At 39.6% G+C, this 25,187-nt stretch overlaps 1 protein-coding gene and 1 pseudogene across 2 annotated transcripts in view; both read right to left on the bottom strand.

The window, feature by feature from the left end:
• The window catches only part of CDH13 (cadherin 13), a 962,058-nt gene that overhangs the window by 460,254 nt on the left and 476,617 nt on the right, over positions 1 to 25,187 (bottom strand). The gene's annotated exons all lie outside the window — the stretch shown is intronic.
• Positions 11,069 to 11,187, bottom strand: LOC112474858 (annotated as a pseudogene).

Below are 25,187 nucleotides of genomic sequence, written 5' to 3'. Positions count from 1 at the left end.
AGAGCAAGTCCCTGCTGGGAACGCCCTTGCTTAGTGCTGCACATCTCTCTTTTTCTCAATAATGTAGTTCTTAAAGACTTGGCTTATAACATCTCTGTTGAACCTGACTCCTGACCCTCAGCTGTATCCACTTTGAAGTACGGCCCATAGCCACACCAGGTAATGTGCCCTCTGAGGAGCCTTATCGGGCCATCAGCACAGGGAAGTGAGGGGCCCCATTGTTCTGGGAACAATACACAGGGAAGTGAGGGCCCTCATTGTCCTGGGAACAATAATCTCAAGATGTGTTTTCCAGGACCAGATGGACATCACCTGGGAGCTTGATAGAAATGCAAATTCTTAGGCCCCAACCAGACCTCCTGAATCAGAAACCCAGAAGGGCAGGACCTGGCAATGTGTGCTTTAACAAGCCCCCTGGATGATTACGATGCTCACCCAAGTTTGAGGACCACTGATTTAGACAAATTACAGCACCATCCACACTCATTATAACTAACGCTGGTTTCCACTGCTACATTTGGAGACTTCTGCTGAAAAAAGGCTAGGTCTGTTTGCTACCTTCTTCTTAGACCTATTTTAAACATATAACACGATTAGGAGCTCTTTAAAAACCCGTTTTTTTAGAACGCCAGTAAGGCAAAATTGGTCTGTCTCCAAGCCCAACATTTTTACATGTGGCAAAGGCATCCCAGAACTTGGAGGAAATCAGGAGAGGAAATTATGGGCGTGGGGGTTACTCTCCAGAGAAAAGACAGGAGTCCGTGGCTCAATTTTGATTTAGGAATCACCTACCACTTCTTGGTCCCCAGGTGGGGTTTCACAGGGTCCCCAGCCCACCTCGGCCTCACTAAGCTGTGGCGATAGGAGCTGTACAGTGGCCACACACCCCAGGAGGACCTCAGCCACACATCAAAGCTATTCCATGCACGTCAAGTGGGGTTCCAGACAAGCCTTATTATTCTATGTTAAACTCCTGAAAATCGTCCCGGTGCTACTCCACAGCTATGGCCCCCAGGGCTGTGGCCCTTTTGTTGTTGTTTCATGTGATGGAATGGAAGAAATCCAGTGCACTCCTTCTGGCCAGAACAAATCCTGCCACGAATCTCTGCTTCTGCAGCAGCTGTTAATACCCATTATATCAAATAGCAGGGCTTTACAATTAGCTGCTCTTTCCTATGATCCTTTGTATTTCAATACTTCTTTTCGCAGTGGGATTTTTTTTTTTCCTTTATCTTCTGAGCTGGAATGGAAAAAAAAATTGCTAATAATGAAAAAGAACTTGGACCCTGGATGCTAACATCTTGGGAAGAGCACATTAATAGCACGCAGGAGTCTTGCCACATACCTGGGTAAAGCAAATTCCCAGATGCCCCTTGGGGGTGGCCAGCACACCAGCCGTGTCTGTGGCATGGCACAGCTTGGACCAGAGCCCTGTGCACCCAGGGATGGGCAGGAAATACGGAGGCCTGGGACAGGCAGTGGCTACTTGAGCTGAATTCCAAAAGATATCTGGCTGTATATTTTCTACAGAAGGTGCACAATATGGCCAAAGCCAAGGCCCCTTTGAGTCCCCTTGCTATGTCTTGTTTTTACTTCTATTTTCGGCTGCAGGTAACCAATGATACCAGGTTATACATATTTTTAAGGTATTCTATGAATTTACATACATACATATGTACTCATAGAATGTACAGCAATTTTGAATGCTTTTACATAAACAAGATCATTCTATATAAATTATTCTACATTTTTTCTATTCAATGTTGTTGGGATATAGCTATATCTATATACAGATAGCTAGACATCTATCTATCTTTCTAAATTTGGGGGAAATAACTTTATATTTATAGAAACATTGACAAGACAGTAGAGTTCCCATATGCTTTTTATTCAGGTTTCCCTGTTAACATCTTACATAACCATGGGCCGTTGGTTATAACTGAAAAATTATCATTGGTGCCTGACTATTAACTGACTTCCAGATTTTATATCTTTATATTTCACTAGTTTTTCTACTTCTATCCTTTTTCTGATCCCAAATCCAATCCAGAACCACACATTGCCTTAATCAATGTGGTTTTTAATTGTCTATTCGGGGGTTTCCCTGTGGGTTCAGACTCTTCCTGATTTGTACTAACAACACTTTTTTCCCCCCTGTAGAAAATATATTTGATATCTCAATATGGCAGTCACCAAGTTCTACGTATCGTCATTACTTTAAGAGCTTCTAGCCCTGCCCTCTGCTGATCTCCAGTATCTGTGCCTTAATTTAGATCTCCAGTAGATATTTTTGACTGTTTTGCTCTCAGTTTAACACAGTGAGTTTTTAATAAATATTTGCTTACTGAATAAGTAAATGAATATTAGAGTCGTCTCCTAACTGGCCTCCATGTTTCTGATTTCTCTCTTTTCCCCTCTTGTCCTAACTATGACCAATCTAAAAATGCAAGCTCAAATCTGAATGGGACAATCCCCAGATTACCTTTCAACGGTTCCCAGTTGCTCCCAGGGTAGAATCTCAAGGGTCCCCTTGATAGGTCTCCACCTGCTTCTTTATCTCCAACTTTTGCTACAGCAAACATAGGCCTTCTGAACTCTGCCCACTGTCTCTGGTCCTAGATCTATGGGCCCCATGCCCCATCCTGTCTGCTGGAGACGTCTCCTTGTCTTCCCGGACTCAGCCTCAGAGATTACTCATTCACTGGAGCTTCTCCTGACCCCTTCTGCCCTGTGCTGTGGAGCCAGAACCTCATCCACCAGGCTTAGACCTGCTCAGAGCGAGGTCTATTAAAGCACAGGGAGCAGATGGCCTCTTTGTTGATGGTGTTAAGTATCCCTCGGGCTGTTTGTTCCTCATTCCCTTGAACATTTCCTGTGCTCATTGAAATAGGCAACACTTGATTAACGCTTTCAGTGAAAAAGTGCAACTTTATTTGCACATTTTTTATGTAATCATAAAATGCTCATAAACTCACAAATTAAAATGAAAAATAAAGTCTATTGTAATCTTTTTTTTTTTTTTTTAAATGAAGTAACTTTAATTGTGGAACATAAGTGCCTTTTTATTTCCTTTTACAAATTCCCAAAGTTAAGTTTCTGGCAATAGTAATGTCTAGTATTTGTACAGGGGCTTAAAATCTGTTCTCTTCTTATAATCTCAAAGGGTCCCCCTTGTGTGAAGGCCAAGTAAACACTACTCGCTAGGCAAAGCAGCTCAACACAAATACCTTAGTCACATCCAACTAAACTGATGCCTCTAATTCTCCCCTATTTAAAAAATCAGGAGAAACCTAATTTTGAAGGATAGAAGACTATACATGTATACACAATATGATCAAAAGAATGAAAAACTAGAAATTACTCAAAGGGAATAAATCACATGTGAACAGTATAAGTCTTTGGAGGATGAAAGTAGGGGTGTTATTTTTTCTTTTACTCTAAGAATATTTGTGGATTTGTAAAATGAACCTATATTACTTATACAGTAAAAAATTTTAAACTTGTAAGGGTAATTATTGAGATTGATGTGCATGCTAATTTAGATGTTTCCTCTTCCATGTTAAATATGAAAAAAAAACATTTATCGCCTTCACCTATAGTTATTAGAAGGTATTTGTTTTATCTTTAGATTGGTTCTCTAAGGTGATCTGTAAGCATTAATTAATTCTCAGCTGTGATTTAGTCCTTGGCATGCCTTTGAACTTGAACACATTTAGCCATTCAGCAGTTTGGGCAGCTGTTAGAACCATGCCCTTCTCTCACCCTCATGCTGGTCAAACTACCTTCATCTACTAGGTCATAAATTAACAAGGGGATCTAAGGAAAACTATCCCAATACCCTGGTGTAGAAACTCTGAACTAATGCTCTGCCAATCCACTGGACGAGGAAAATAGCTAAAGAACCACTGTATAGACCCGTGGTTCTCGTACCAGCTAGGGCCGGCTGTGTTCACCACCAAATTCAAGTGGTTTCCATTGTCCCAGGGAGGTTGCTAAGGTTAAGGGCAGGATGGAGCACATGGGAAGGAAGATCAAACTCTAGTAAAGCGAGATGAGAGGATATCTGAGTCCACTACCCTTATCCTTCCTCTATGTCTGAGTCCACTACCCTTATCCTTCATCTATATCTGAGTCCACTACCCTTATCCTTCCTCTATGTCTGAGTCCACTACCCTTATCCTTCCTCTATTAACATTATCGTTGCACCAGCTTTTTCTTCTTTTGTAACAAAGACATTTAGGATTATGCCAAAGCACAGCTTAAGGTAAATTCCATGGGATTCAGTGTTAATTGGTCTTTGTTTTTTGCATTATTCTGTGATTGCTAATAATTTTTTGGTTAATGTCTCTAGGCTATATGATTTCTTTTTACAAGAGTATTTCCAAGTATTTACTATATTTTAATTGTTCATTTCCCATTTATCGTATAATAATGTGGTTTACAAAATTTCTAGTCGTGAGGTTTTTAAAAAGTTATTAGTGGCCAAGTACAATATCATCTTTACTAAATGATCCATTGACACACAGAAAGAGTGAATATTCTGCAGCACTATTCACAATAGCTACAAGGTGGACGCAACCCAAGTGTCCAATGATGAAATAAATGAATAAACAACATGTAGTACATCCATACAATGGAATATTACTCAGTCTTAAAAAATGAAAGACATTCTGACACGATGCAATATATAAATTAACCTTGAGGATATTATGCTAAATAATATAAGCCAGTCACAAAAGGACAAATTATGTATGATTTCACATATTTAAATATGTAACTGGCACAATGCTATTCTTATGGAAGGAGCTCGGTTTATGTTTGTTATTAACATAGACCAGAATGATACTACCATTCACTTAGCCTGATGGTCAGTTTCTCTCCCATGACTTTTAATATGGTGTTTCCCTCATAAACACAATTTTCTCTAACACACTGTCTCCCTTACTTTCTTTTCTTCCATTCAAAATATTTATTGATGATTTATGAGTTCCAGAGTACTCACAGCCCTCAACAGCTCACAGTTCAATACGCTCTATGAAATTTACATTATGCGACTTAAGAGATGCACTGAGAGATACCACAGCAGATCAGAGAAAGAGGAAATCATCTTTGGGTCATCTGGTCATTGTGCTTTACTTGTCTGAGCCCAAAGTCCATTCACTGCCCATCAGTATCATACTTTTGCAGCCCTTTTTTGTCCAAGGGAATAACTGGGGACCTTATGTGTCACGTTCTGAATTTCTGATTAGTGCAGACTGTAAGTTTAACTCTCCTGATAATTGGGTCCTTTGACTTTGCTTCTTCTTGTTTTACCAAAAATCAAGATGGTCCCTGACATCTCTAGTGAAAACTTTAGATCTTCAGTGCCTACTGTCTCTTCTATTTATGAATCAGATTCATGGTTGTAGAGAGAAGTCACTAAGGCTTCCCTAATTACTTTGGCTCCTTTCTTTCTGGGCACATCATAGAACTGTATGTCCCCAGGTCATTTGAAGTTAGTTGTAGCCATAATGTTTGTTTTAGCCAATGAAATGTGAGTGAAAGTGGCACGTATCACTATAGCTAATTCTGATCGAAAGCTTTATGAGCTGTGGTGTTCTTAGCCAGTATCATTTTGCTTTCTCCATGGTGACCAGCTATGTTCCCAATGGTAGTGACTTCATCAAGGGAGATCCCCAAAAATAACGATGATGAGAAGAGCCCCCATCTAACCCTCGATGGACATGGAGCTTAATTAAACCTTTGTTACTCTGATCTACTGAAATTTGGAGTTGCTTATCACAACAGAGTCTAACATATTCTGACTAATGCATGGAGTGCTTAGGAGAACAGGGTTTGCAACTTAGAACTCACAATGTGGACTTGCTGGGAGCCATGTGGCCTCTCTGAGCTTCATTCTCATCCTCTGGAAATAGGGGAAATAATGCCTAACCCAAGAGGATTGTGGTAGGTAAATCATCTGAGAGATATGAAATGCTGAAGTGTATAAGCATGTTCAATAATATAAGGCAGTTATTCTTGTTATGCTTGTTAAATGGTGACGGTAATGATGATGATGACCATTTATCGAATCCTAACTTTGGACCACATGCCAGTCTCAGAATTTAAATTCATTAGTTTATTTAAAACCTAAAACAACTCTATGGGGTAGGTACTGATATTAATCTCCACTTTACAGAGTAAGAAACTGAGTCCCACAAACCTTGCCGAAGTGAGCTAGATAACGACTTTGGATTTGAACCCCAGTATCCAGAGCCCATGGCTTTAACCCCTATTCCATATGGCCAACTGATTGACATGTGCTGGATTGAGTAGTTGTACCCAAGGAGTTGAATCAACAAAGCATCAAAATTTGGCACTGTTGAAAGTGCTCGTGGTCTGGCTTCTTGGGGACACGCCTACCTCAGGAAGCCTGAAGCAGAGATGTTCATCTCGGGCCTATTTCAGCAGCAGAGTCAAGATTAGAAACTTCCATGTTTCAATTCCCAGATTTCTGTGTTCATTGGGCCACTCACCTCCCCTGTACATTAATTCCTGGCAAGAACGCCTCTGCCTTCTCACACTCTCTAAGCTCTGTCATAGTAACGGTGTATTTTGGAGGTTTCCACATGCTTTCTGCCATCTAAAAGGACAATAAATTAATCATGCCCTTGGGCACTGTTGAAATACGCACACTTAATCTCTAACTAACATGCCAAACTTTCCTTCCTTGCCATTGCTCTGCTCCTCTCCCTTCCATCAGTTCAGATTTTTATGGTTCCCAAAGAAATATTAAACCAAATATTTATGCACTCATCTGAACCACAGTTCAGAGAAAGCAATGTAACAAAATCAGCATTATGAACCTGGAGCTATTCCCATTTGGAAGTAATAAACACGAACAATTGAACAATTTCTCCTTGGAAATGCATGTTGGCCGCTCTTTCGCTGAGTTTCAACACTTACTCTTATTATTCTTATAATTCAGGACAAATTTTCATGTTAAGTCTGATTCTTGGAAACGCAAGCAGTGTTAACCATAAATAAAATTTCAGTCATTTTTAACTGAAAGCCTGACATTCTCCTCTGCCTTGCATGTACCCATTAGAAGGGCCCGTGCATGGCTTTAAGGCTCCCCATGCCCTGAAGTGGCTACAGTCTCTCACAACGGGATCACACCCGATTAAAATCGTCTAAAGGTCCCCCGCACCACCACTTTCAGGAAAAATTCAGGCTCCCACAGCAATGCATTCGAGGCTCCCTATAGTCTGTTCCCTGCCTCTGTCTTCGGCCTCAGCTGTCGCCATGTGCACACGTATCTCCCCATCCAATTTTGCTGCCATTTCTTCCAAAGTACCATGCTTGGACCTACCCGTTTCAGCCCTGGAATTACCCTGTTTTGACCCAGAGGCTCCCATTTGAAAGATGAGCCTGGTCAATCAGATCATTTTTGGGAAGCCTAGGATTGGGACAGGGAAAGACAGAGATAGCTAGCTGAGGGCTGTGGACCCTTAGAGTCTTGTCAGCATGAAAGCCGAGTCTAACATTTTGGGGAGACTCTGGGCCATGACTATGGACCTTGATAAAGAAAATCGTCTACTGGGAAAACTGAAAGAGAAAGTAATGAATACTTATGTGTGTATGAAGCCAGTTCAAGCTCGAACATAGTCTTACCACTCTGCAACTGGGAAATCATCCTTTCCAACATTATTTAATCTTAGGTCTTAGTCTTGGTCTCCAAATTATACTCCCTCACAAAAATATCACAGTCCCCTTTCCCTATGGTGTCTGGTAATTGGCTTTAATTCACCAGGGTATTACCAAATGGATATCTGTATGGCTCATTCCTTCATTGTCCCTCAATTCTCTAATTACATTCATCTCTTCAGAGAAGACTTCTCTAACCACCTTACTAAAAAATAATACTGGCTTCCCTTCCAACATCATCCTCTATGCCCATTACCTTCTTCTGTTTTTCTTCACAGAACCCATTATTACTTGACATAGGTACTTGTTAACTATCAGCTGACATATTATCACCTGACATAGTTATCTGATAACAATCTCTATTTATTATTAAAATATATGCTCTTTGTACCAGACTTTTGTTCACTGCTATGAATAGTGCATGGTGCATAGCAGACACTCAAATATTTCATAATAAATAAAGAAGCTATGTAAAGAGAAGCTGAAATGAGAGACTGTATAATCAGAAAGAAAACGAAATTAATGCATAAATCAATGAACATGCACGGCTACTTTGGTTTTAAAGTGGCTTATCAATTTCTGGGAAGAACCAGCTCTGCTTTTTGGACTTGAGTTCTGAGAGATGCTCTAGTAACCTCCCAACAGAGTCATTTTAAGCGATACTTCTAATTAAATGATCCCGATGAGACACTCACTTTTAAAACGTCAACAGCATGCTCCTTGAAAATTAACAGGCCTGTGGATGCAAAGGATCAACTTGGGTAAATATCTTTCTTTCTCTGAAGGTTATGGCTGCCTAAAATTTGGCTTTTCCACGGGAGGCCCAACGAGAATCATACAAACGGAGACAATAAAAGTTTTGGCACAGCATTTAAAAAGATGCCCAACAAATGGAAGGATCTTGGTGGAGGACATGTATGGTCTTCAAGTTCCTCTCAAATTACAATACCAAATCCTCTGAAATAGCCATGGGTAAACACAACTGCCCAATAACTGCCCTGTGAGTGAATATTCCTAAACAGACCACCTGTGTGGTTCATGCTATCCCAGAAATATGGGAATGGGTAGAGGCCATGGTAGGTAGAAACCCAGGAGGAAGTATGGGTTTGAGAAAGGTAATATGTTCTGTATAAGATGAACACAGCAGAGCCCATTAAGTGATTAGAAATATAGAAAAATGAGGCAGAAGGCACACTTTTGGGCATCATCTATGGAAGAGAAGATTGGCTTAGTTTGGTTGTTTCAGAAAAGTTAATCGATGCAAGTTACCGAACAGATTTCCGCTCACAAGAAGGAAAACATCCTGAGGTTGAAAGAGCTTTAGCTGATGGCTCCAGCTGTCTGGTGATAGAGAAGGCTGCCACTGCGGTGTCCAGGCTCACGCCATCTGGTAAAAGTGCAGTAGAGGCGATCGATATCACACAGACTCTGAGGTGGTTTCTCACTCCCAGCTGCTATGATTCCTTAAGTCTGAAACTTGGAGCAGCTCTGATCGTGTTTGGATCAGCACTGTGTGAAACAGGCGAGGAATGAGGTGCTGTCCAGGGATTCCTGTTTAAACCCAACTCAGCTACTTTCTACCCATCACCTGGTCAAAGCTTCTCTTTCATTCCCTGTACCTCCATTTCTCTAGGTGCTGAGCAATATCTATCATTCCTGCCCCTGCAGTGAAATGGTTTACACAATAGTTTCTAGGTTGGTTTGTACCCTGGCTCTAATACATCCTTGGTTTTTGATCTTGAGCAAATCTTGTCACCTGTACAAATATCAGTTCCCTCTTCAGTTAAATGAGGATAATAGAACTGAACTCCCGAGCTCCTGGGTAGTACGGAGTCCTGTGGCTGGCACACAGTGGGCACTCAACGAATGCTAACGTTTATCTGAGTATTTTTAAACACGACGACATGTCAATATCAAGAAGAGTCATTTTTAATTAAGAAGATCTTAAAAAACTTTCAAGTTGCATCCTAGGCAATAATTGCTTTCACTGAGGTGCTATAAATGTCAGGTACCGTGCTGAAACTTTAAGTGCATTTTACCAGATATTTACTATTATTTCTATTTCCAAGAAGGGAAATGTGAGACTCAGTAAGGTGAAGTCATTTGTCCAACTGGGTTGCACAGCTAGTTTGGGGGCAGGGCCAGGCATGGACAGCTCTGAGATCAGCCAAGTCAATCCAGAACTCTGGATGCTGGTCTGATGCCAAGTCCCAGATGCTCCGTTACTTATGACTCCACCAGACACCTCCTCAAGGAGCTGGGCTGGTTGTTTCAAGGCTCTGAATGGATTGTGAAGGGGATAGCTGGGTCTCCTTTGCAGGGCTCCTGTTGAACAGATGAGCATGCTCAGATCCCAAGCCCATGTGGCACAGCGGGTGCTCACTATTATAGGGCCCAAAGCCCTCGCCCATACTTGCAGATATACCTGCTACACAGTGAAAAATAAATGCATGCACAGTCCTGGTGCTTTCTGACTTGAAGCCAAACAAATTTACCTAGGCTCATTTGTCAGCTGCTGTAAATGCCCTCCTTCCCGGCCTAGCTCATCCCACCTCCAAGTTCCTTAGTTGTTATAAGCTTATCACAGAAGTAAATCAAAATATTCTCAAGAGGAGAAGAAAAGATAAAAGCGAAAAATGCGACATTCCTCAGAGAGGAATATTTTTTATAGTTCCACAACTCTAGCAATTCTGTCTTTAAAAAAAAAAATCCATTATTTAATTTTAGTACCATGAAGGTGCTAGTGATGAATAATGGCTCCTCTTCCACCTTCTAGTATTTCTAAAATATTAATACTGGTTGGTACCTCTCCTAGGGGGAAGCAGAAGTTGAATCTTTTATAGGCTCCTGAGCTCTGTTCCCCATACTATGAATTTATTTCATTACTACCAATCATATGTTCTGAGTTCTTTGAATTGTCTGCTATAAAGGATGGGGGCCATATGGTGGGTGGAGAGGGTAATATATGCTGCCAAATAGTCTCTTTCTCATTATTTTCTTTGTCTAAGTCTTTATTCTTTTATTACCTATCAAAGTGCAATGCTTATCTCTACACTAGACGTGGGCTGTGAATCATAAATAGAAGCCACAATGGGAAACCTAGCTTCACAGACATGGGGCAGGTCAAACGTCTGTCAAAGCTAACAACTATTTTGTTACTTCTTTAACCGCAAATTGTTGATATTAAGCTTTGAACATTGAGTCGCAACTATTTATTCTTCAGCAGATCATAATTTTGTGTGTCTGTATGTGTTTCGTATGTGTACATGTGCTTGCTCTATCTTTACACTTTGGGTATGGGGGAAGGAAAAGGAAGACCGTTTTAGGGTAAACTATAAATAATAATGTAAATTACTGTATTTGGCAATGAACTTTTTTTTTATGCCTACAGCACTCGGTCTAACTAGGTGGTCTCCCATCCAAGTACTAACCAGGCCCGACCCTGCTTAGCTTCCAAGATCAGACGAGATCGGGCTTGTTCAGGGTGGCGTGGCTGTAGACTGAACTTTTTTTAAAATAAAAAATCAGAGTTTTTTCCCCCTTTACAAAACTAACATGTAAACTCGGAAAACTCTGGAGAACAAATCAAAAATAGAATAAAATGTTCAATGTCCCACTTGATAGTTACAACTATTTTAAACACATCAATGACTCCCTCCTAGACTTTTAAATACATACGGCTGTATAAATATATTCTCAATTAAATTTTTTATTTTGAGATAATTGGAAGATTCACATACTGTTGCAAGAAATACTTTCACCAATGGTACCATTTTGTAAACTATAGTATAATTCCACAGTCAGGACCTTGACATTGATGCAATCCACCGATCTGATGCAGAATTCCCCAGTTTATTTGTACTCATTTGTATGTATGTCTGTGTATATTAAGTTCTCTGCAACTTTGTCATATGTGTAGATTTTTGTATCCATCACCACTATGAAGCTACTAAACAGTTCCATCACTCCAAGGACCCCCGTTGCCATCCCTTCTTCTCTTCCACGTGTTACCTCTCCCCCACTCCCTTGGCAACCACTGATATGTTCTCCCTTCCCATAATTTTGTCATTTAGAAAATGCCATATAAATGAAATTATTAAGCATGTAACCTTGGTATTGACTTTTTTCACTCAGCATAGTTCCCTGGAGATTGCTGTTGTGTATCAGTAATTCATTCCTTTTATTGCTAAGCAGTATTCCGTGGTACAGAAGTACTACAGTTTCCTTAATCATTCACCTATTGAACGACATCTGGGTTGCTTTCAGTTTCTGGCAATTATGAATAAAGATGTTATGAACATGTGTTTACAGGTTTCTGTGTAAACACAGTTTTCAGTTCTCTGGTATAAATGTCCAGGAGTGCAATTGTTGTGTTCTATGGTAACTGCATGTTTAATTTTATAAGAAACTGCCAAACTGATTTCCAGAGTATCTGTTCCATTTTCCATTCCCACCAGCAATGGCTGAGTGATCCGATTTCCCACATTCTTACCAGCATTTGCTGCAGTTACTATTTTCTTAAAAAAACCATTCTAATAGATGTGTACTAATAGCTTGCTGTGTTTTTAATTTGCATTTTCCTCATGGTTAATGAGGTTGAACATCTTTTCGTGTGCTGATTTGCCATCTGTATCTCCTCTTTGGTGAAATGGCTGTTCATGTCTTTTGCCCATTTTCTAATTAGGTTGATTGGGGATTTCTGCTGTTGAATTTCAAGAGTTCTTCATATATTCTACATACTAATCCTTTGTTAGATATGTGGTTTGTATATGTTTTCCTAATTTGTACCTTGCTTTTTCATCCTAACAGGGCTTTTCCTAATCCAAAAGTTTTAAATTTTGATAAGGTTGAATTTATCGTCTTTTAGAGATCATGCTCTTTTTGTCAAGTCTAAGAATTCTTTGTCTAGCCCTAAATGCCTAAGATTTTTATTTTTTCCTAAAAGATTCAATTTTACATTTTACATTTACATCCATGATCCATTTTGAGTTAACTTTTGTAAAAGGCATGAAGTTTAAGTTGAGGTTCACTTTTTTTTTTGTTTTTGCCTGTGGAAGTCCAATTGCTCCAACACCATTTGCCAAGGGAGCTACCACCTTGACAAAAGCTGAATAGCTTCTGCACCTTTATTAAGAATAGGTTGGGCATATTTGTGGGGATCTATTTCTGGGTTCTCTATTTTGTTTCATTAATCTATGTGTGTTTTCCTCTGCTGTACCACATTGTCTTGATTACTATAGCCATATAGTCTTAGCATCACGTAAAGTGATTCCACCCATTTTATGCTTCTTTTTCAAGATTCTTAAGCTATCCTGGGTCCTGGGCCTTTCCACATAAATTTGAGAATAAGTTTGTGCCTAAAGAAAACCTTGCTGAGATTTTGATAAGAATTGCATTAAAGCATAAACATATCTTTATATTATTTTTTAAACTTGTTATATCATGAGAATTTTCCTTATTATTATGAACTCCTTGTTAATGGCTACCCAATATTTTAAAATAGATATACTATCATTTAACAACCATTTCAATAATAACAGACATTTGGCCCCTTTCAATTATGAATAATGTGAATAACTACCAAGAACATCTTCTTGCAAAAAAAAAAAAAAAGAAAGAAAATTTGCTGCACTTTGGATTGTTTCCTTGAAATAGATTACCAGAAGTGGGGTTAATCAAGAAAAGGAATATTCTTACAATTATTTCTAATTGGATATTCTTTCACAAATTACCTATATGTGAAAATATTATCATTAGTTTTAAATTTTCATTTTGTTATGAATTTGAACATCAAAGTAGGAAAGATGCTCATCAGAAAAGAAAAGGGAGATTGTAAAAATGGAAAATAATGTAGCAACCATACCTCCCAAAATGATGATGACTATAATTCCCGCCTGGCATGACTTTTCACAGGTGTTGCCACATACCTGCTCTGAGGTAATCCTCTCAACTATCCAGTGAAGGCAGGTAAGTAAAATCAATTTCTACTTCACCTACTTTAGGACAGCTATTTGCTACTAAAATGTTTTTAAAATCTCTTTTCATCTTAAAGAGAATAGATTTAGTTAAGTCATTTTGTTTTTACCTAAGAAAGGAAAAGGGACAAACTGACCTGCCTAATCAATCTCCTTATTGTTTTGGCTGTAAAAATGGCTCTTACGGGAGATGGCCCTGAATGGGAGGTGACAAATATCTGCCTGGTGGAATAATCAATGAGTTCCATTTATGTTTCTATCCTTCCTAATTGGGATTTCTCCTTTTTTTCTAGTGAAGTAGAGCTCCCATAGAGAGACAGAAAAATAATGTGGTTTTTCATTCCATGCAGTCATTTGCTTTTAAAACCATGTTGGATCTGCGTGGCTAACAGAAAGCACAATCATCCTCCCAATGTGAGTCCTAAAAGCCGAGGTTCTCCTTCTCAGGTCTCAGTACAGAGGTGACCTTTGGTGTACTTAAGTCCTTCAGTGTATCCAGAATGGGCTACAGACAGAAAAAAGGAAAGCCTGAGGCCACCTGTGGGCCACACAAATATTATATGATTCAGTAAAACCAGTTTTCGTACTCTCAAATGTTGGGATCAGGTGTCCTTCAGGATTATAAGGTGGAAAATCACTCAAACTATAAACACTGGGATGTAGAATAAAATCCCTTGTATAAATGGCAGCTTTTCAAATGGAAATATTTGATACTTCCTCCCCAAGCTGAGGAAGCAAGGATGAGGAGGGAGAAGGTGGTATTAGTTAAGTGTTTGCTTTGGGAGAGGCAACTTACTAGGAGCTTTTCTTATATTTTTATTAATTTTCATAATCTGACGAGGCATTTTTAGTCCCATTTCACAAAGGAGAAGGTGGAACATTAAATAGCTGGAGTGAATTTTCCAACAGCTGTCAATCAAAGCTAGGCTGCTCTGAAGCTGAGCTGAGTTTTTTTCCTACCATTTCTTGGTGAAGATGCAGAGAAAGAGAAAAAGAGACAGTGATTTAAGTTAGAAGGGCAGATACAGTGATAAATCAATGAAATGATGAAGAGTGGAATCCTCAAGCTCTCTGTATTTGAACTTCACTCTTGTACAAATGAATGAAATTCAGAGATTGCGGGAAAGGGCCCAGGGAGACCCCACCTGCTTCCACTGGAGTTGTCTTATATTCCTCCATCTTGCAGAGAATCAGGGCCTCCTCCAAAAGAATAGAACACCCAGCCCAGTGGAAAGGAGGGAAATAAAAAAGATCCCTATCCTGTGCCCAGAGGGCAGGGTTCAGAGCACACAGCTGACATGCAGAGCTAGGGGTGCAAGTTCTTGCTCAATCTAACACTCAGCTCCTCCGTTATAATATGGGGATAATGCCAACCTAGAGGCTTGCTTTGCACATTAGAGACAATACAGGTAAGGAGCTGAAACGTGGGATGGCTCAACAGCTATGATCATGGATACCCTGCCACCTTTTCCTCAAGCATAGTTTCCACCCTTCCCTGGATGTGACGATTCTCCAATTCGCAGTGCTCCCATCAGGGCAAAAGTACTTGCACTCACCAGGTGAGTCAGGAAGCTAGGTGTGTGCCCTCTGACATCAGATTCCACCTGCAGCCCTCACCCCCACGGAAGCCTCCATTCTGGCCAAATCTCCCACTACAAAGCCCAAGAACAGGCATACCTCGGAGATATTATGAGTTTGGTTTCAGAGGACCGCAATAAAGTCGTAATATTTTTGCCGTTGGCGGGTCTGCCTTCAATTTGCAAAAAATGCAACATCTGTGAAGTGCAATAAAGCAAAGTACAATAAAACAAGGTATGCCTGTACATAGTTCTATCCTTTAAGAGAAATGTTTTCTGTGTTTTTATAAGGCGAAGACATATGTACCATTTAAACTCTGCAGAGAAAAATCAGACCTTCATCTTTTAGATGTATTGCTTCCTCCGGTGTTTAATAGAATTTCCATCCTGTCCACACTTACTGGGCACTTGGGGCAACAGTGCACTTGTGTACACCTTTCGAGCCACCCATTAAAATCCCTTCAACCTCCCAGAATGCACAGCCTTGGGGAGGGCTTGGGTAACATACCACGCAAATACCACTCAGTCACACATTTCAAACTCTCTTTTAGAGGCAGCAACATAGAGGTGCCAAATCTATGTCCTCGCAATTAACCACGGAACCTCTGGTCCTGCTAGGGCCCTCTTTTACATCACTTCTTTGGCTACAGCTCTGAGGAAATTACTTTTCTTAGACCATGATGTCCTTTTTGTATGGGGGAAGGGTTGGGAATCACGCAAAGCACCGTAAACAAGATTTCATTTGGTGATAACAGCCAGATATGTTGAAAAAGCACTGGTATCATTTCGGGCAATTCTTCCAAAGCCCACAACCTGAACAGCTCAAAAAAAAAAAAGACCCCGTATTCTCCATTTTCCCCATATTCTCCACTGAGATGAACCCACAACCCAGTCTCCACATCTAATCGACACCCAGCAGTTACCTGTTGAAGGGGGAACACTGCACACAAAAGAAGCAGCTGCTCTTGCATGTATTAAGTACAGGCATACCTCGGAGACCCTGCGGGTTCCACACCACCACAATAAAGCAAGAATCACACAAAAGCAAGTATCGTGATCAAGCAAGACGGTATCTTTTAGCCAGTGGAGGGTCTTGCCTTCAATTTGTAAAAAAAAGAAACACCTGCGCAGCACAATAAAATGAAGCACAACAAAACGAGGTGTGCCTATATTTTCAAGGATTTAAGAGCAAGAGAAAGGGTTCTCACCTGGGCCATTACTCGGAGCCAGCAACTGTGCCAGGTGCTGTAAATAACACAACAGCGACTAAGGAGTCAGTGCTGACTGGTGTGTGGCTCAGTGCTTCAGGTGTTTACCATCCTTTCATCGTCACGTAAATCCTATATGCTTTTTTTGGTCTTTTTTTGTCATTAAATACACTCTAAAAGATAGGTGGCTTTATTACCCCATTTACAGAATTGGGAAGCTGAGGCTCAGAGCAGTTAAGAATTTTGACAAAGTATACATCTTCCTACAAGTTGCACTTGGGGCAATAGTGCACTTGTGTACACATTTCGAGCCACCCAGAGATTAAAATCCCCTGAACTCCCAGAATTCATAGCCTTGGGGCAGGTTTGGGTAACATACTACGCAAATAGCACTCAGTCACACATTTCAAGCTCCCTTTATATCCATGCAATTAACCACAGAACATCCGCAGCAACCTAGACAAAATAAAAATACTTGTGACTTATTACAGACTTATGTCCCAGTGGTGCTAAACACTTATGTATTATTTTATATGACCCTGTCCAAAACTATAGGAAGTAGATGCTTATCTCTATACTACAGGCAAAAAAACCCTCAGGCTTAGGGTTAAGAAACTTTCCCTGAGGGTCAGTCATTTAAGCCTTTGTGCCCATTGAGCCTTTGCTCTGAATCACTACATTAAGCAATCGGATCGATAATTTGCAAAGTGATTAACCAAATAAGAATATTTCTACCCCAAACCTACCATTTAGGATGACCAAAATGAGCAGACTGAGAAATGGCCAGGGCAGTTGTTTTGGCCAGCTTAGTAATTCTGTAGTAACAAAAGAGGATTCAATCAATTGCTTAGCAATCAGCCATTATGAGAAGATGGGGAAAAAAAAAAACAAATCCAATTGACTGTTTGGTAGAGCGGGAAGCATTTTAAATGTCATCACAGTGAGAGAAATATTTGAAGATTTGTCTTCATAATGGTTAACTAATTGCAATCTTCAAATTTTATTGCCTTGGAAAAATAACTCAATTCAAGAGACAGGGTATTAACACTTGGGGCTATTTCTCCTTTGTTTTAGATAACATCAGAGGGAAGCATGCAATTGATCAATCCCTATAATCTATAAAGACCCCCTCCTAATGAACGGTCTCCTTGAGGCAGAGTCAATGTGCTATTCATCATTTTATCATCTATATGTACCTAGTATAGTATGGGGATATATGGTAGGTGCTCAAAACATGCTTGCTAAATTGAATGAAAATTTAAAAGAATGGCTGGGGTCTATCCTCAATCTTGAGTTCCCTTTAAGTGAAATTCTAGAGCTGTATATGCAATTTGACTTTGGTATAAATACAGGATGGTAGCTATAGACTTCTTTAGCTAGCAGGCTATCCATTCCCTTTGGCATCAGCATTCCCACCTGCACGATGATAATCAGCTAGTGCCACAATCATCCTGTCATGACATCCCTCCACTCCTACCACACAGGGATGTACTTTTGACCAAACCAACCCCATTTTTCTTGTCTCAGACAGAGATGGCTTAAGCAATGGGCATTTGCCCAAAGTTGGACCAAACTGTATTTTCTCCAGGGATTTTCTGCTAGAGCTGGGGGGAAGGCCTTCTTGCCTTTGAGGATGATGCTAGAAGAAGGCTGTTTGTGTTGTTTAGAGAAAGTCTATGTAGAGAAGGAGAGAAGAGATCAACATGCACAAGGGAAGCAGAAAGAAAAATTCTTTGGATCTGGGATCCAGCTGTTCTGAAGCTAGATGCACCCTTGGATTTCCTGGTTACGGGAGTCAACAAATACCCTTTTACTTCAGCTTTTCGAATGTGTTTCTGTCAATACAACCACCAAATCCTGATAACAAAATCTTTTTCCAGCTACTATAGTTACTTTCTCTTTGGTTTGGTAACACTGGGGCAATCAGAAAAAGAACTAACTAGAGGTTGAGAACAGGATTAAGAGGTAGGATGCAGAGGGAGGTTAAAACTTAGAGATAAGACTTTGGGAAATCTCAGGGAAGCGGGGTGCAAAGCAATCCTGTTCAAAAAGAGTGATTTTGCAAGGGATGGGCTTGCATCTGAGCATCTGAGATGCTGAAGGACGTAGGAGGGAGGAATCCACAGAGCCATAAAGTCAGAAGGGGGGTCCAAATTGGAATGGGAGCCACACACAGAAACAAAAATAAAAGTTTTATGTTTTATCCACAAAGAAAAAAGAATTAAATATTGAAATAGGGAATTGAGTTTCTTTCTAAAGAGTCTATCAAACACAGCTAATGAAAATGGAAAATGCACCATGCTGTATTACTAATGCAAGATAAGTAAATGTCAATGAACTTCTATTACTGAGATCCGTCCCTTCATTAGAGTAGAAGTTAAAAATACAGCTTCACCTTGCTCCAACTTTTCCCCGCTCCAAGCTCTTGGTCAGCAAATGGGCAAATCCATTATGACTAACATGGGAAAGAAAAAAGGTAGGATGTGAATAAGCTGAAGAAGGCACAGTAAACCATAATAATGACTTATAAAGTTTTATGGTTGGCCATTAATCCTAACCACCTCGATTTCTAAAAAGAAAGATTCATGGTCTTTTTAAATAGACAAAATTCAAGTTTATGAGAAATTTAATAATATTCATGCTGATGCAATAAGAAATTCCAAAAGTCTTAAATTTTCTGCAGGCTTTGGAGTGGAGACAGATTGTTATAGTAGGAAAAAGACAAGGTTGAGAGTCAAACCCATAGCCAGAGCCTGACATGGGGCTTTAAGCAAGTCACTGACTCTCTCCGAGCTTTAGTTTCCTCATCTGGGAGATGGAGATAACGCTGGCTTCCTTGCAAAACTGTAGTAAGGACTAGAAAACAAGATAGGAAAGTTCACAGAGGCACACAGCCTGGCATGCAAGCGTGGCACTCGATTACACAGCTGCAATGATCAATTCAGAACCTTTTCCAAACATATCCAGAATCTGAATGACTCAACTGCTCCATGGTTCCCACCTCCTCTCCTCTTCTCTCTCTCTCTCTCTCTCTCTCTCTCTCTCTCTCTCTCTCTCTCTCTCCCTCTCTCTCTATCTCAATGTGCGCCCCTTCAGGTTCTATAAGGACGTACACAGGATGGTGCTTCTCTTCCACCAAAACCCTCCCATGAAATGGCTTTCTCTCTCAATTAGAATAAAAGCCAAAGTCCTTCAAGTGACCTATAAGGCCTTCCATGATCTGGCCACACCTCTGCCCTTATCTCATATCCCTTTGTTCTCTCTGCTGCAGCCACATTGGCCTCCCTGGCATTTACAGAATGTTCCAGACATACTCTTGCCTCAGGCTTTTGGTCTCCTAGTTCTCTCAACCTAGCATGCTCACCACCCCCCTCCCAGCAGATGAATTCCTGCATCCCCCTTCCTCAGGTTGTCTTACTGAGGTTCCTTCCTGAAAGCACTATTTAAAACTGCAAGCTGCCCCCAATCTCCAGCCCTTGTTTCCCCATATCCTTTTTCATGATCTTTATTAACTTTTTTTTTTTTTGCATCTCATCCTTCAGGGTCTCTTCATGTGCCTGGACTTATCACAGCCTTATTTTGTAACTTTTGATTTGCTGGCTTCCCTTTCTCAAAGGTTGACTCTAAGGGGGCAGGACTGGTCTGTTCTCTTCACTGCTGTATCCATAGAACCGGCAGCAATCCTCATCACGTAGCCGGAGATCAATACATTTTTGCTGACTGGAGAAATTAGCCACTTAACTCCCCGAGTCACTCTGGAACTCCTGGTTGCAGATTATTTCTCCTGGGTTGCAGAAACCTGTCCAAACAAAGAGGATTCTGTCCGAGATTTCCCCTGCCAGCACACCCTAAAGGCCTCGAGGCTTCAGGCCAAGCTATATCCGGACAGTACAACAAAGTATAGAATCACAGCGTGCAGATTGGAATGGCTAGCTTTGCCAAAAGCCATGGTTTCATCACTGAGAAAGGGGTTGTGAAACCTAGAAAAGCTGGTATACGAGGGGATTCAACAAGAAATGTATAAATACCAGTTTCATGAAGGTGCTCGGGTGATACAAATGTCCCTCCCTGAAATGACTGTTGTGAGGATGACATAAAATTGCTTATGAAATAGGTTATGATTTTTGTTTAAAATCTCCATCTCTTCATTTGTCCTTCTCCTTCACTTGGACCACCATCCACCTGCTTCAGTGGATAGCATTTCATCCTCTAGCTCATGGTCCCCCATCGTAGCTCATCCTCCAGTTGTCCCTTTCTTTCAAGTCAACCTTTCCATTGTCCTAGGTTTCCATGAGTTCATCTGATACAACTTTAGCACCCAGAAATCTAACTTTTTGTAAGTCTTAACCCTGTGGTTCTCAACTCTGACTATATACTATGGTATTCAACAGAGCTGCAGGTAGATTAAAAAAAATTAACGTATAAGCTACGACAGAGAATTGGGCTTACTAGAGCTGGTATGGGGTTTGGGAGCCAGGATTCTTCTGTAATTTGGGTCATTCTAATGTGCTGTTGGATTGAGAACCACTATTGTTAGCCTTTCTGGGAAAGGCATTTAGATGTAAATGGGGCCTCTTGGAGACAAGATACCTTAAAATAAAACTTTTTCCAAAAGTGAAAACTTGAAGACTTTATGGGAGCATATATGACTCAGATGTGCTTGTCTAGCTACAACTATGTAAGGCAAAAACTTGGTCATAATGGACACATTGGTATAGATGAAGCCTACCTTAATGTGAGTGGATCTATTTGAGCCTCTGACAAAATCTAGGTCCATACTGATCACACAGGAGAGCAGTGAGCAAATAGCAAGCAGAGTTAGGCTCCCAGTGGATGCATAAACCTGAAGGCATATTTCACTCACTTGCCCCATGAATATGCTTGGGAAATTGTGCTTATGTACACATGGTATTGACTACATGTGTTCATAAGAGACATGCATATGATCAATATTTTCCCAATTTTTTTCTCCTATGGATGTACTGTGGATCTTTTTTTTAATAAACTAAGACTTGAACAACAACAAAAATACACTCCTAAATGGCACTCAACAAAAAATAATACAAAACAATCATGACAACAACAACGACAAAACAAAAACAAAACAAGAGAACCTGAAACACCAGAGGCAGATCACAAGGCTGTCTTGAGAAGTCCAACAACTAAAATGCCTTTTAAAATAAGACACTACAATCTTAAAAGTGCTATGACTAAATGCTATTTTATTTTTAAAAATCTCTAAGGTGTAATTTTTTTCTTCCACGAGACAGTGCAGGAACAAAAGGAGATGATAATTGGTCTCCAGACATATTCCATTGGGTAAGAGGGAGAGACTCTCAAGGTGAATGGAAGGGAATCAGTGACAAGTGTGTCAAAGGCATGAATCAGTGATGGGGAGAAATGAGAAATAGGCTGTTCTGAGTCGTTGCCATTTTTTGATCTGTTCCTGGTGATAACCAAACAACTGTGCCTGCTTATTTTATTGATTATTTCTGTTCTTGTTATGATAACTACAAAACATTTCCAAAAATAAGGGTCAACATATAACTGGTAGAAATAGATTTAACTAAACATTTTAAAGGACACGAATGGGAGTGTATTGTATTTGGGAATATTCCTTAGTTGAAGTGATATTGTTCAAGCACGAAAAATCATAATTTGCTACTGAAAGAAATTAAAGAACTTTGTAGAATTTAAAATTCTCAGAGAAAATATAGTTTCTAGCATCAAATTTGACAGATTGGTTTTAAAGCCTTTCACTTTAATTTAGTTCAGAATTTTTTAAAAAGCTCTGCTTGGGCACATGGCTGATGATTTCTATGGGAACACAGCAACTTATTGAGAAATTACTATGTGCTAGGCAATGAGTTAGGTGCTTTATATTTGATCCTTTTATTCGCTGAGAAAGCCCTGAAGTACTGTTATTTTTATTTCATCTGGCCATGAAGAATTTGATAGATGCTTAGTGATTTGCTCAAGGTCGCATAGTTTGTAGTCCAAGAAAAAGGAGTCGGTGCAGCCTAGCAAAGAGTACAAACTCAGGAGCCAGGCTGATTGAGTATAAAGCTCAGCCCTGCAGCTGCAGAATTTTTAGGATTCTGTGCCTCAGTACTTTTATCTGTAAAATGGAGATTATAATAGTATCTACTTCATAAGTTTATTGGGAAGCAATAGATCGATAGAGCAATAGGTAGATAGATAGATACATACATACATACATACATACACACATACATACATGCATACATACATATCACATGATACATACATACATACATACATACATATATACATATCACACACAACTTATATTATCTAAATACATATATAAATATGTAAAATACACACACACATAAAGAGCTTAGACATCATAGACACTAAATAAGTTAACATATGTATAGTATGAAATAGATTTATACATGGCAAGTATTATTACCATAATCACCAACATCTACTCTGTTCTTTTGTTTACATTTAAGCCTTGATATCTATCGATAGCTCTTCTCTCTTAGTCCTGCCTTTCCTTTTATAGCATCCTTCTTTTGGTTGTGGGATGATACGGGGAGCACAATACAATTGAAAGAAAAGAAGTCAACAGTTTTACTTTTTAATAATTAAAATAAAAGGCCTATTATGGGATTCAACAGATGAGAAATAAAAGCACTGTAGTGAAAGCTGGACTCTCATGAGCTTTCAGACAGGAAAATTTAACGTGAGCAGATATTTGAGCCAGGTTTGGAAACAACTGTTCATTTTTCTGACCATTTTTCTGGCTGTGGGGTGGCTGACCAGTGAGAGGGCCAACATCTTCTCCTTAAGGATGTCCTACTCTTGACATTCTGGGTTGGGAAAGTGGCTGAAAGGCCAATCAAGATTTGGCTCTGACTCCAAGCTTCTTCCTCCCTAATTTCCAGCTCAAAACAATTCACCCGCACCTGCTTTACCTACTGGATCTTTGGATAGAACTTTATTTGAAGAACAGATATTGAAGCTCAGAAAACTTTTGACAACCAGTGGTTTCGATTCCTTCTAGTTCTGATATTGTGAGGTTCTAAGATCAGACAATTGATTTATAACATGTCCAAGCCTCCTATACTAGGTTCCCCCTTGGACAGCAGTGACAAGTGCTGACCTATAAGGGAGGAACATTGGGACCAAAATGAAATGGAAGCCACCCTGAATACAAACTGACTTTTGAAAGAAACACAGAGCTTTCTAATTTCAGATTCTAAATGGTGCTGCTAAAAACATCTTCAGAAAAGTTGAGTTTAATTCCACCAGTTGAAGCTATAGTAATATTACTGGATTTTTCTAAAAGACTGGTGTGTACCCAATTCCCATGTGTAGCATATAACTCACAGATTTAATTATAGATCTTCCTCAGTCACTAGTTCCCTAGGAAACAAATCCATGGCTCATGTCTTGTGCATGGAAGGTCATAGCAAGAAGATAAATATTTTCTGCATTTTGAAACTTTATCTAGAGGTCACAGGTCTGCAACTCAGCAGATGAGAGCTCTTCAGACAATAGCCAAAAGCTGCTATGTTTGACTAATAGCAACGATAGTTAAAACCCTTTTTATTTATCTCAAATAAAGCACTTCCAACTTAAATGAATGAAAATTTTCATTATATCTCTTTTCCTTTTTAAGGCTGAAATACAAATGAGATGAGAAGTTTCCTTAAATGTTTCTTCCTCCTCAGTTAAGATAGAAGTTCTGTTTTTAATTTTTGTTTAAAGGGAACATTATCTGAAAAATCCAAGTTAATTTTAATCATGTGGACATTGCAGGTCAGAGACTGCATGCAGAAAACTGCCACAATTGGCCAGTAATACCAGAAAACTAAAACAAGAGGGAAAACTAAAAGCAGAAAATTCAGAAAACTGAAAATGCAAATGCCTTTAAATATATGAAAAAATATCACAAAGTAAAGAGACATATTTTTCCTTACAACTAGAGGAAGTCGGTCTTATTTTACTTTATAATTTTGTGTATTTAACACTCTCTGAAACTGGTTTCTGCTTGTTACCATTAATGCCACTAACTTTTTTAGTGCTATGTGAGGATTAAATAGGAAAACATAAGTAAAGTATTTTGTAAATTTCAAAGAGCTGTACGAATGTTAGTTATCTCAATTAGGATCTCTAGTATAAATTCTTAAATGGAATCCTTTTGATCACAGTGTGGCAGGACTAAGAGTTACAAGACCTCAGACTTTAACTGACAAAGCATAGAGATTAGTAGCAGTCATGATCTTCTTCACCTTTCAGGTAGAGATCATAAAGTAAGCAGACAGTACCATTAAATGCAACTCGCAGAAACATCCCAGAGAGGTTCAAAAGATGACTTATTTTCCCAGCAGATGACAGCAAACCTAGGGCAGAGAGAAGACTTAGGGTCTAAACTTAGCATGTAAAATTTTTAGTTTCTCTTGCAGCCTCAACAATATACTGTTTATGGCTTCAGTGGGAGATCAGAGGTGTCAGGGCAAAGCCATCTTTATTTGCCATTCTTTAGCAAAAGATCCAGGTCAGGAGAAAGAGACTATAAGGTGGCATAAGGGGTGACTAGCAGGAGAAGGGAGGATATTAGTCAGTCATTACTTCCTTCTCAATGCATCATATGTAAATCGCTTTTGCTCAGTTTAAGGGCCTCCATAAAATATTAATTTGGGCATATCTAATATTTATTGAGCAATTACTAAGTACCAGGCAACATATATTTTTCCTGTTTTTGTATA

The sequence above is a fragment of the Pteropus alecto genome, unplaced genomic scaffold (genome assembly GCF_000325575.1).
Source record: "Pteropus alecto unplaced genomic scaffold, ASM32557v1 scaffold7, whole genome shotgun sequence".
Taxonomy (NCBI): Eukaryota; Metazoa; Chordata; class Mammalia; order Chiroptera; family Pteropodidae; genus Pteropus; species Pteropus alecto.
The sequence above is the reverse complement of the archived record's forward strand: the minus strand, read 5'-3'. Positions and strand labels throughout refer to the sequence as shown.